Raw genomic sequence first — 12,645 nt, 5'->3', positions numbered from 1 at the left:
CAGTTACAAGACTGCTAAGGAAAAGTTTGAATGAGACAGAAAGTTGGTGGGGCAGGGGAGAAGACTAACATTTATTGAGTACTGACTGTTGTCCAAGGTGTTATTCTCAGAAATTGACATAGATCATTAAATCCGCAATGCAACCTTATGAATTTGGTATTTTTCAATTAGTAGTTTGTCATTCTGGTTCACCCTGTTGTTTTACATTTTGTATTAATATTTATATTGTTATTTTGAATTTTTCCTGTAGTATAAAGCAAACAAGTGTACTATTAGTATTACAAAAAGATTTTCCATATAAGAGAACAAAGTCATAATTATAAAATTAAAGCAGAAAACTAGTATCGTTAATTGGAGTTGGAAATATGTATTATTAATATGAACTCATAAGTTTTAAAAATACATACTTTCTGGTTCTGACAAGTAAAATAACCAGTAGAAATGAACGCCCAAGCCCTTAGATTCTGGCCTCTAATTCCATTCCCCTCTGAAAGGTATCAGAGTTTCTTGGAGAAACGGCCAATTCAAGGTCTGGTTCAGTGGCAGGGAAGATACAAGATAAACCTGGGACGTTTTTGTAGTGCCAGAAATCAAGGAAGATTTTAAAGACAAATAGAATCATTTCCAAAGGACACTGGAACCAGCTTAAAGAGGCTCCTATTAGTCAAATCTATGAAAATCTGAGCATCAAACAGTAATTGCAGTTCAGTATCCACATTTTACAAGTAGTAACTGTAGAAACTCAGGCTGGGGGAAGTGAAATACTTTGTCCAAGAATATCCAGCCAGTAAGAAGTAGAGTCGATGCTGACTGAATTTTCATGACTCCAAAGCATTGTTTCTACCATACGCCATGCTCCTTAACCAAAGCAATGCTTAACTGAAGAAACAAGTGCAGAAGTGAGGAGCCTAAGAGGAGACAGTTAGGAAGAGGCAAGTAAGGAAACCTGAACTCAGTTTTCATTGGAAAGGATTTTCTACTAACTAGCTCCATCCAACACTACAAAAGGATGACTATAGATACCCAAACAGTGGCTGGATAAGATGGCATATTAGAGAAACCACTCAAGTCCTTCCAGTAGTGGAAGAAGTCCTGCCTCATGGTGACACTTCCCTTTCATGTCCCTGTAATAGTGGTCAAATACCCCGCCCACGACACAGGATGGTTTCCAGCCCAGGTATCTCTGATATGGAGATGCCTAAAGACGTGTTGACGATTCCTTCAGTTCACCCTGGTGCCGCTGGGGGCTGAATTCCAGTCCTGGAATTCAGCGTCTGATGGTCTCCTAGCCTTTTCCAGCAGGCTGCAGTAACTCTTCTCACCACTTTGCCCCCAACAGGGACCCTATCCCTCCTTTAATTTCACAAAGAACTACTAAGACCAGGCCCTAGAATTTAATCGATTTTTGCTGACCACATGAGGCTAACAGGAGAAACCTATAATGCAGAAGAGAACATTTAAAGCTAGATATGAAATAGTACAGCTCCTGGTACCCACCATGTTACAGCGTAGAGCCCACCTCCCATTACCTACTCCTCCTGGGAGGGTTTTTGACCTCTATCTCCCCCATACCCAAACTCTCCTGGGACCTAGAGAGAGAAAACACTAGTTTATCCTTGATTACCAGCCTCAGGTTCCCCTCCTGTGAGGGTCCAACTCTGGCCTACTATGAAGAATTATTAGGCACATGGCTTAGAGTTACAGCTTCCCTTTGACATAACCAAGAAGTTTACTGTGGGCATTTTTCTTCCCACGACTGAAGAGCAATCATCTTCACAGTAGAATCAAGCATCCATCTCTAGCAACAAAATAAACCACAGAAACTGCAACACTAGGCATGTCCTTTTCTCCCAAGGCTCAAATATCCCGGGACTAATTTCTTCAATTAAGGTCCAGATTAAAATTCTGGGACTTTCTTTCATCTAGATTCAGAAGTCTCAGTGAAAGAAAAGCCATCTCCAAGCATGTGACCTAGGATGAAAAGAGCACCCTTGATATGGGGGAGGGGGAGATGGGAAGGGAAGAATGCAAATAGGGTACCCATTTCCTTCCCAGAGCAAACACCAAGGAGCATATTACCTCACCTCCTCTCACCCATTTTATGATTCAACTAGACTCAAGAGTTTCACTTCATTCTACATCTCAACTAACAAGGTGTAGTGATAGACTGTGACCTCGGGGTGCTACAGCGTAGAGACATGCAAGGTGGTCGCAGCTCTCACTTGAAAACCACCTCGCCACCTCTTTCCCCAGCCCTCACCGGCTGCAGTCCAGCTGCCTGATGCTTGGGAAGGGCAGGCAATGCCCCTCCCTCCCTCCCTCCCTCCCTCTCTTCAACGTCTCCACTTCTCCCCTTCCCCCTCTCTTTCTCTGATCTCCTCTGCCTACTGACAGCTGAAGCTTTGGACCCCACCCAGGGAGAAGAGAAGATCTGCACACTCCACTCTTGGAGCCTGGCTCTGGACCCCTGGGGGCTGACCTCTACGGACTACATGAATCAGCACCCCAGCGGGAAGTCCTAGCATTATATCAGAGAGAGCAAGAAGACTGAGTTTGAAGCAAGAATTCCCCCAGCGCCCTAGCTGCAGGGTCATCTGAACCAGGCTCTGTTTGTTGGCCGAAGGTCACAGCCTAGGCAGCTGGCCTCCTTGACTGAGCTCTCCTTGTCTCTGGGTCCTGGAAACTGTTCTCTCCCCTCCACTCTTCTGGCTGAGGATGTAAACAGCATCAACTCTTACTAGCCCCAGGGTACTGGACCCTCTTGAGGCTTCCACACCTTTGTCACTAGACCTTTAATAAAATCTCTGCAAATGACTCAACATGAATGTGCAGTCAGTTTCCTGCTCATACCATGACTCATCCAAGTGATCAGGAAAGTTGTAACTTAACTCATACCATCGTGAGATGGATTTATGCTCTCTTGAGACGGCTGCTTTTTTGAGGCAGGTACCTACATTCTCAAGAGATCTCTCTGACTGCAATCGCTGTGACACGATATGGCCTTTCCTCTGACTCACTGTTCCCAGTCCCCTCCGAGCTTCTGCCCCCAGCAGCACACACACTTGCCTCGTAATGCTGAGGTACCCCTGCTCGGTATGATGGGCGCTGAGATGTGCTATCCGGATTCCCACTCAAGGAAAGCCTTGTTGCCCCAGCTGCTGAGAATGCCACGGGCCAAAAAACCTTCAGCTGGCAACTTAGCAGCAGAGGGCTGCCAAAGTCAAGGTCAGGTCCTTCCCAGGCTGGCGTACACCCGATGACCACTGGTCAAAGCAAAGGTATAAAATCCCCGACTTTTGGCCTAAAGCAGGACCACTATAATGGGTCATTTTATACCGGAGTTGCCCACAGGAATGGCCAAGGCTACCGAGGCCTGCATGGCAGCTCAACCTCACCCTCTACCCGATCCTGCTTCCTTCCTCTCCGTTTCCCAGGTGTCGGCCTCAAGGGCATCCCTATTAGACATGCGCACACCGAACCCCCTCTCATGGTGTGCTCCCTGAAGAAACCAACTCACAGCACTCGGCTGCAATATCCTTGCTCAAACAACCCTCGGCCAATACTCCCACCACAAACTCCGCAGATGGTCTCCAGAATCCATGCAACCTACAGGGAGGGCGCTTTCCTTCCAGACGGAGCCCCCTCCCTCTGCATAAGCCATCTGGGCTTCCTCAGATGAGTCAGACACCAGCCCCAGCCCTCTGGGGTCCTCGGATGCAAAGGACAGACCTCACATGTCTCAGCACAAGTCCCACAGGTGCTCTCCTCACTGCGACGGGGGTTAGGGGTAGAAGTCCCCTGCCCTCATTCTTGGAGGGTGGGGGAAATGGTGGGCCTCTCAGTGCTACTTCCTCCAAGGAGACCCCGTCACAAACACACCCTTCTTCTCTATCCTCCTGACTCATCTTCCATGTCAGTGAGTCCTCTGTTCAGGTTTTCCATGGCCTACTTAAAGTGGCTGTCCTGGTGGTCTCTTGGAACGTGGTGTCCCTTGTTTTCATTCCTGAGCCAAAAATGACCCTGGAAGAGTCCCATTTTAAAAACATGGGACATTATGGAAATGCTTGAATATGGTGAGATTATCTTTTCAAAGAATTCCAGTGGTGGTCTTCCCTGAGGAGGGAAATGGATGGGCAAAGAAGGACAGAACTGAGACATACTTTTCATTCTCTTGTTTTTGGGGATTTTTGTACCATGTACATGCATGTCATACCTATTACATTGAACCTAATGAAACTACCAATGTTTGACAACTTTTGATCTACAATTTTCTTATTACCTTGTTTGTCCTCAGCATAGTCAATTGCAGGAAACCAGAGGTGAATTACTTGATGTTTCCCCCACCATCCAATTATGACAACTGTTAAGTGACCTAAGCTGTCCCTTATCTCTTGCTCTCAAACCTTGACCCCGCTATGTAATTCCCCTACTTCTATCTTCTACTCTCGAAGTTTGCTTCTGGCAGCTGATAGGAGCAGAATGCAACCTTAGGAAGACAGGAACACCCCCACTCTGTCACTACCCTGTGTCCAGTACTGTCCCCAAGGCCCCAGATAAACAACCCTCTTCCAAGACTCTAAGACACCACCTTCTCCCTCTAGTCTTCTACTGAATTTCTTCTCACTGCTTACAGCCCAGTGAAGAGAGACTGGCCATTCCATGGTACTGGCCAAGCCTTTCCAAGGATCTCTCATGGTATCAGCCTCATGTGTAGACATAGCTGTCTCCTTCATTACACTATTCATTTTTTTTTAAGAAAAAAAGTTCAAGTCTTTATCCCCCAAATGAGAACAGCACCAGGATCAGAACAGCAGGTACTCAATAAATGATTACCGAGTGAACGAACGACCTCATTACGAAAGCTGGCATGATTTCATAGCATAAATGAACTCAGCAAATACTTTACGCTGTACACTCCTTATTCTGGTTTCAGTGCAGTATTCTGTCTCGATGTGCAATGGGATACAACTGTGAATCATTAGCATATGCAGACTCAATTACTCAATGGTCCGTGTATGATAGATGTCTTGGATACACAGTCCTAGCACACAGAAACACAGTCTTTCTGAAAACATCCCTTGACAAGAAGGGTAGCCAGTAAGACCCTGGCTCCTACAGACGATAATTCCGTTATGCTTCAGAGCCTCCAAATTTCTATCTTGCTTCTAAGTGATGAGGAATTTCAAGTCTCTGAGGAGTACAAATAACAGGAGAAAACTTCGTCAGGAAACTACAGGCCCCCAGGGCCAGAGTTTAGAAAACACTCACGCAGGTGAGGCTGCTTTCAAGAAGTTTTGACTATATAAATTCCTCTTTGTCAGACTTAACCATGTATTAGTCTAAGACAGTTATTATATTTTCTTACTATAAGTATGCACTGTGTCCTGCACCTGGAGCTCTTGCCAAATTGTAGATTTATTCCTCTTTCTATACATCTGTGAAAAGAATGTGTGTTCTGTTTCATCAGGGAGTTACTCGAAGTCACAGGTTGCTAATTCCAAATGAATAGAAACAGTGATTAATCTGGGAGATATGAGCTCGCCACTATTCATGTAACAGATGTCCATTATGATGAGTTACACATTTGTTCCGTGTTTACACTAAGATACAAAAGAAGACTCAACTATTTTGTTAAAAAATAAAAAAAGAATGAAAGGGGGATGGGGGAAAGTAGGGAATTAGAACATACTGGAAAATGTTTATTCAGGCGCCAGGTTAGATGCGATCGACGTGCGGTACGCCCGCAGGGTGGCAGGTAGAGAGGCAGAGAGTGAGGGGAGCGAGGGAGAAGCCGGGGTAAATGTTCCTGGCTTCACGTCAGGGTGTGGATATTAACTCAGTTCATCTCACTTGGCTGACAGAAGCACTAATGCCAAACCCGGCAATTTCATCGGCATCAGCTACGCAGAAGATGGGATTTCAGAGGGAGGCATGAGAAAAGGAGACTGATGTATGTAATTTTATTCAAATAATTAAAAACAAAGTTGGCAGTCTATCTTCCTGTCAAGAAGAATAAATATCAGACTCCGGAGTTGGAAGGCCAACTTAACTTTCGTCCAATACAAACTTTAGAGTTGATTCCTCACAAAAAAATCCATTCAAAGTGATCCTTCTATGTGCTTTTGCAGTTACTCTGCGCGCAGAGCTGACGTAGCAAGAGGACAGAAGCCAGGAGTAAGTGCGGAGGAGGCCGCCTGACTGAACCACGCTAGAGCTGTTAGCCTCACAGCCGTGAATACAGGGTTTGTACAACTGAGCTATTTCTCCAAAATCGGATGAGCCCAAGAGAAGTTTCCAGAACTTACCTTTCTCTCATTATTTGCCTCCTGTCCTCCTAAGCCCAGGAACTAAAGCAAGGCCTGGCACACAGTAGGAACTAAGTATATACATATATACACTTTTGTTTCTAAACAGCCAACCATCATGACTTTTTAAACATCTTTATTGGAGTATAATTGCTTTACAATGGTGTGTTAGTTTCTGCTGTATAACAAAGTGCCTCAGCTATACGTATACATATATCCCCATATCTCCTCCCTCTTGCGTCTCCCTCCCACCCTTCTAGGAGATCATAAAGCACCGAGCTGATCTCCCTGCGCACACGCTTTTTTAAATGAGCTAATTGAGCATGGGCTGGACTTAATGAATGACACGTGCACACGGATATTTATCAACAGATTAATGATCTTACAGATTTGCAGCCTCACTGGATTATAGCACAGGCAGTATCACAACCAAAAGCTAAAGAATCTTCTTTGCATGTCCTAACAGGGCTGTAGCGTGTCAAACTCTCTCTCTCTCCAGAGTTTCTCTTTAATAGCAAGACTTTTTAGAGAAGAGGGCAAGCTCCATTTTGTCACTTAATAAAGAGAAGAAATTAGCACGGCCAGCTGGTAAAAATGAGTAATTGCAACAGACTCACTGAGGGTTTTGCTTTTAAAGCATTTTAATAATCACTGTTCCTCTCTCTTTCCAGTAATGTATCCAATGTCTCTTCAGTTCCTCGTCACATGTTGAGTTTTAAGATGTGAAACACTCCACTTTTACATCTAAACCCTTTTTATTATTTGAAGATTATGACAGAGGGGAGCAATCCTCCTCGCATCTGGGACACAATTCCAGTTAGAGAGCAAAGGTAGCCTTCAGAAACGTCCTCGTGCTGATGAGACTTCTGGGAGCCATGGGAGGCAGCAAGAGCCCATTCGTTTACCTTAAGCAATGCAGGGAGAGACACACTGCAAAGGTAGCCAGAATGCTTAAGGAGGAACTCAGCTCAATAAAAATGACGTGTTGCAATGCCAAGTTTGAAGTGTTGGTAAGTGGGTACTTGGAGCCAGGTGTAAGATTCTGAAGACATCCTCAATCTCTTTGCCAAAAAAATTTATGTTTTTATTTAGTCCAGTCCCACCAAGTGAGCTAAGTTAATGATGACAGAGGAAAAAAGCTTCCATTTTTGAAGGTAGTAGGAATTAGGCGAATAGTGGGGTCAGCAAACTTCGTGTAAAGGGCCAAACAGCAAACGTTCTTGGCTTTGTGGGCCACAGGATCTCTGCTGCAGATATTCAACTCTGCCATTATGGGGAAAGCAGTCATAGTCGAAAAGTAAAAAAAGAAAAGAAAAGGCAGAGCTGTGTTCCAAAAAAACTTTATAAAGGCAGGTGACAGGCTGGATTTAGCTCACAGGCCATTTAGCTCACTTACCCCTGGGATAAAACATACATGTTTCTCCAAAACAGACTGAAGATGCCAATCTTTAGATCCAGTTGAAAATTACAGTGTTTTTTCATTCCCTGTATTTATTTTTATTTTTTTTCCATTCCCTGTATTTGTAAAACATGCCCAGCACTACCTACGATTCTTGGGTGCATCTTCACAGTGTTCCAAGAGCATGTTCCTTAAATCAATCATTGCGATGCACTTCTCAAACTATCTGCGTAAGCTTAGATTCAATCAGGAAAATAAAGGCATTCTAAACATCCCAGGAATAAAGAAGTCAATACACGAATTCGGGCTTATATCAGGGTTGGAATATCTGGGAGAGTGCGATCAAGCAAGTCGATTCCAAAATGGAAAAAACAAAAAAACAATAAAAAAAGAAGGTCACTGCCGAAGAGCAGGGAAGCAGGCACCGAATCCATCAGCCCATCACCATAGTGTGGGTGGTTATCAAAAGCACTACGGGAATTTTTCCACTTTGCAAGAATCTATGAGCAACCTCTCAGCAACTGTGTCAGTCTGCATCACCAAAGCATCTTGGTTCTCCAATCACTCCCTGAAAAGCCACTGTGAGTCTCCTGCCTGCCCAACATCCAGCTGCAATCACCCCTGAACATAATCGCTTCTATTCCTTTCACGTGAAAAAAGGCTTATGTTACTCTCTTTGGCAAACTCTAACTCAGGACCATATAGGGAAGGAGACTGGAAGGGATGTCATGCCCACCTGGCTTCTCAGAGATGTAGAAGAGATCTTAGAAGGGGAGGTAGCGATACCTATTGTACTTGACCATGGCTAAGCCACCACATTCCACCCCTTGGTCAATGTAGCATCCATACAGTCTCCCTTTACCCATTTTTAACTTCCAAATAAACAACATAATGCTTCTGTTCTACTTGATGCAAGGATTCCCTATCCACTGCAAACTCACTCAAGCTTTCCCCCCAAGTGGAGCCACCAAGTCCTGTTTGTTATTTTATCCATAAGTGGTTGATGATTGTCTTCCAGCTCAGTCACAATAGCTCTTTCCTACTGTGCAATTTAAAAATTGAAATACAGGTTTAACTCAATCCTTGTATTACATAAGGAAGGGAAGGACACATTTTTATTGATATATACAGATATCCATATCCAAACTGGAAGAAAAATGCCTTAATACAATCCTCATTTCTACAACTGGTCACATGACCATTGCTAGTTCTTATACCTGTCTTCTTTTATTACTCAAGGGGACCACAGAAACCCAGAACACTCGAGTGGGATCATCACGCATTCTGAACACCAAGCTGGGATCTGCCACCCACCAGTCATCGTCAGGTGACCCGTGAGCAGTAGTGCAGCCTAGGTCTCTCCAGCTCCCAGGGCCCCAACAGACCCCAAGGTCTCACCCACTCTAGTGACCCACTTCTTGGCAACTGCCTGGCTCAAGGGAGGCAAAGAGATCAGGGTTGGCCGTACCAAGGAAAGGAATGGAGCCCATGTTTTAACCTTTAAATCTGGTTCCTGGTCTTCTCAATGGGTACAAAATTTAACTTCGCCTTCAATTAATATCATCTCCTTCTCTCTTCCTCTCTCTCTAAAATCTAGATTTTTAGAGATAATATCTTCATTCAAATTGCACCTAAAAGGCACGTATTAGCTCTCTGTGATCTAAGCTGGGTAGCTGAATTGATTATAGACTAGGGTTCATGGATTTCGATTCTGCATGAACATATTTTGCTTTGTACCAAGGAAAAGCCTATTTCAGGACTTCAAAGTCCAACTCCCCTAGCCAGCCAGTTCTCAAATGTGTGCTGGTGGTCAAGGGCAAGGATAATATGCATGATGTTTCAGTGCAAGCCCTACCTCCATCCGTAAGAAGCCAATTGAGAAGCGTTCTCCTTAATGACAGGTGTTTTAATGGGCAAAGGATAATGAGGTTTCTTTTTAAAAAGAGGAAAAAAATGGTCAAAATATTATCATCTGAATAACCTTTGCCAATAAAAGCCCCCAAAATATCCAGTTAGAATACCACTTTCCAAACCCTCTCTCAGTGGACTTGAGGACATGGGGAGGGGGAAGGGTAAGCTGGGACGAAGTGAGAGAGAGGCGTGGACATATATACACTACCAAACGTAAAATAGACAGCTAGTGGGAAGCAGCCTCATAGCGCAGGGAGATCAGCTCGGTGCTTTGTGACCACCTAGAGGGGTGGGAGGGAGATGCAAGAGGGAGGAGATATGGGGATATATGTGTATGTATAGCTGATTCACTTTGTTATAAAGCAGAAACTAACACACCATTGTAAAGCAATTATACTCCAATAAAGATGTTAAAAAATAAAAATCTTACTGGGGTACTAACCTGCCTACTGAAGAGTTAATTACCCAGGGAATGTACTAGTGTTTGACTTTCTTTTTTTTTTTTTTTTTTTTTTTTTTTTTTTTTTTTTTCTTTTTGTGGTATGCGGGCCTCTCACCGCCGTGGCCTCTCCCGCTGCGGAGCACAGGCTCCGGACGCGCAGGCCCAGCGGCCACGGCCCACGGGCCCAGCCGCTCCGCGGCATATGGGATCCTCCCAGACCGGGGCACGAACCCGTATCCCCTGCATCGGCAGGCGGACTCCCAACCACTGCGCCACCAGGGAGGCCCTGACTTTCTTTTATTTGATTAGAATTCATATGCTCTGAAGTCACATGTTAATGCATAGATTTTTGTCCAGTGGTAAAGGTAACCTCAAAGGTTGTAGTTTTATTGCCCTGTAGCATGTTAACCAGTTTTGAATCTATCCTAGTAATATTATTCCAACACACTGTTTTTCCCCTCAAAATGTCTACAAATACCAAATTCTTCAAAATGCTCTTGGCATCATCTTAACCCTCTTAGGGTTTCCATTAATTCCATTAATGAGCTGAGTACATTCCTGACATGCATTCATTCTCTATTTGTGTGAGACTCCTGTTTTTAGCTCTTTAAAAATTATACTTTGACAGTACCTACATCATGAAATTATTACGAGAATAAAATAATGCAAATAAAGTAATTAAGGCCGTGACATTTTAAGCAGTTAATGAATATTAGGTATGATTATTAGCTATAATTAAATGCAGTTTGATGCACAGGAAATAAAAAATGTAGCATACTCCTAACTTGACCCAGAGATACCCATGCAGTTAAACAAAAATAAAGAGAATATTCATTTAATATTCAGCTCCACCTTGATTTCCCTTGGGACTTTTGACTCCTCTTGAAACTAGCCCAGTGAATTAAGCTTTTGAATTAATAGCCACTTTCATGGATGATGCCATACCTTATAATTATTGAGATCTGTCACTGTTGGGATCTGTAAGGATATACAGAATAAAGAATCTATCCCATAAAGAAAAAGAACTTCCCCACTTCACATGACCAATAGTAGATAATACGATTAAAATTAGGATTAAAGTAAAAAATCCTGCTTTGAGAGACCCAATTATTATTCCTCATTTTATTTCCTTCAATTTTAATGGGTTATCCTCTGGATTTTTCCCCCGAAGTTTTTAATAGCTACGTTCTTCCTATCTTCCTTTGTCTGAGTTCAGAAAGAAACTAAAGGACAATAAAGGGAGAAGCATGACCAATTCCTCCAATTTCACTATGATTTTCGTTGCTATTTATACTCAGATAGCTTTCTCAGATTATAAATCCTCAAAAAGAGAACTCAATTTTAGTTTTTGTTTTTCGGATTTTTTTTTCTTTTGTTTATCTGTTTTTTTGGAACCTGGCATAGGAGTTAAATCAGCTTTGGCTCAAATAGGCTTTGGCTCAGAGGAACCAACTGAATTGAATAATTAAATACATGTTGAAACAACACTTCAAAAGTAATACATAACCTTTCCATACTGATGTCTAGAAAAGAATAAAAATCATCTGTAGAAATAAATACAAGTACCGAGGCACACCATTTCCACGTACAAGCACAAGGGAAGCAAATGGAACTGGGATTTACTCTGCACTGTACACAAAACCACAGAGAGCCTGGGTCATCAAATACTTTTTAACTAACTTCAAACACTGAAACACAATGCAGAAACCTACTGCACTCATTTAAAAAAGAAAACAAAGGAATATAGGGACTTAAATCAAGATTAAACATTCAGCTGTTGTTCAGTTCCAGTGAACCAAAGAAGATCAAGTTGAACGTGAAAGAAAGTGAAGGAGACAAATAACACATGTAGTACTCAAGTGTTCCTTCTCTTTGCGGAGCTTATTTGTGTGTCTAGACATGATCAGACATTTTATATATATATATATATATATAAATATATATATAAATATATATACACACACACATACATATACACACACACACCTATGTATATTTCAGATACATAATGTGTATGTATGCCTACCTGTCTGTTTCGTATATATTCATACCAACACACATTCCTTAGCCTTTGAAATGAAAGAATACCACTAAGCAAGTGGAGAAATCAGTTGAGGCGGCCCTCATTCAAGATTACTGTAGTCCCTGGCTACTCAAAGTGTGGTCGCAGGACGAGAAGCATCAGCATCACCTGGGAGCTTGTCAGAGATGCAGAGTCTCAGGCTCCACCCCACATCTCCTGAATCAGAACCTAGATTTTAACCACACTGCCTGGTGATTTGTACGTACAAATTCAACTTTGAGAAGCACTGGCCTAGATCCGTGCTACCCACTACAAAAGCTATTAGCCACTCGTCTATTCACCTGACATGTGATTAGTGAGACTGAGAAACTGCTTTTATTTTAATTATTAAAATGTGAATTTAAAAGCTAATACTTGATTCCGTTACTGGAATACTTCTAAATATGTTGGGAACAACTCAGATATATGAATCTAAAGACAGATCAAGTATTTCTGATGAAAATTTACTATCTGAATTGAGAAAGTACTCTAAGTGTAAAATACACACCAGATTTCAAAGACTTGG

Source organism: Mesoplodon bidens (assembly GCF_964165515.1).
Source record: "Mesoplodon bidens genome assembly, chromosome: X".
Lineage (NCBI taxonomy): Eukaryota > Metazoa > Chordata > Mammalia > Artiodactyla > Ziphiidae > Mesoplodon > Mesoplodon bidens.
Note: the sequence above shows the minus strand (reverse complement) of the source record.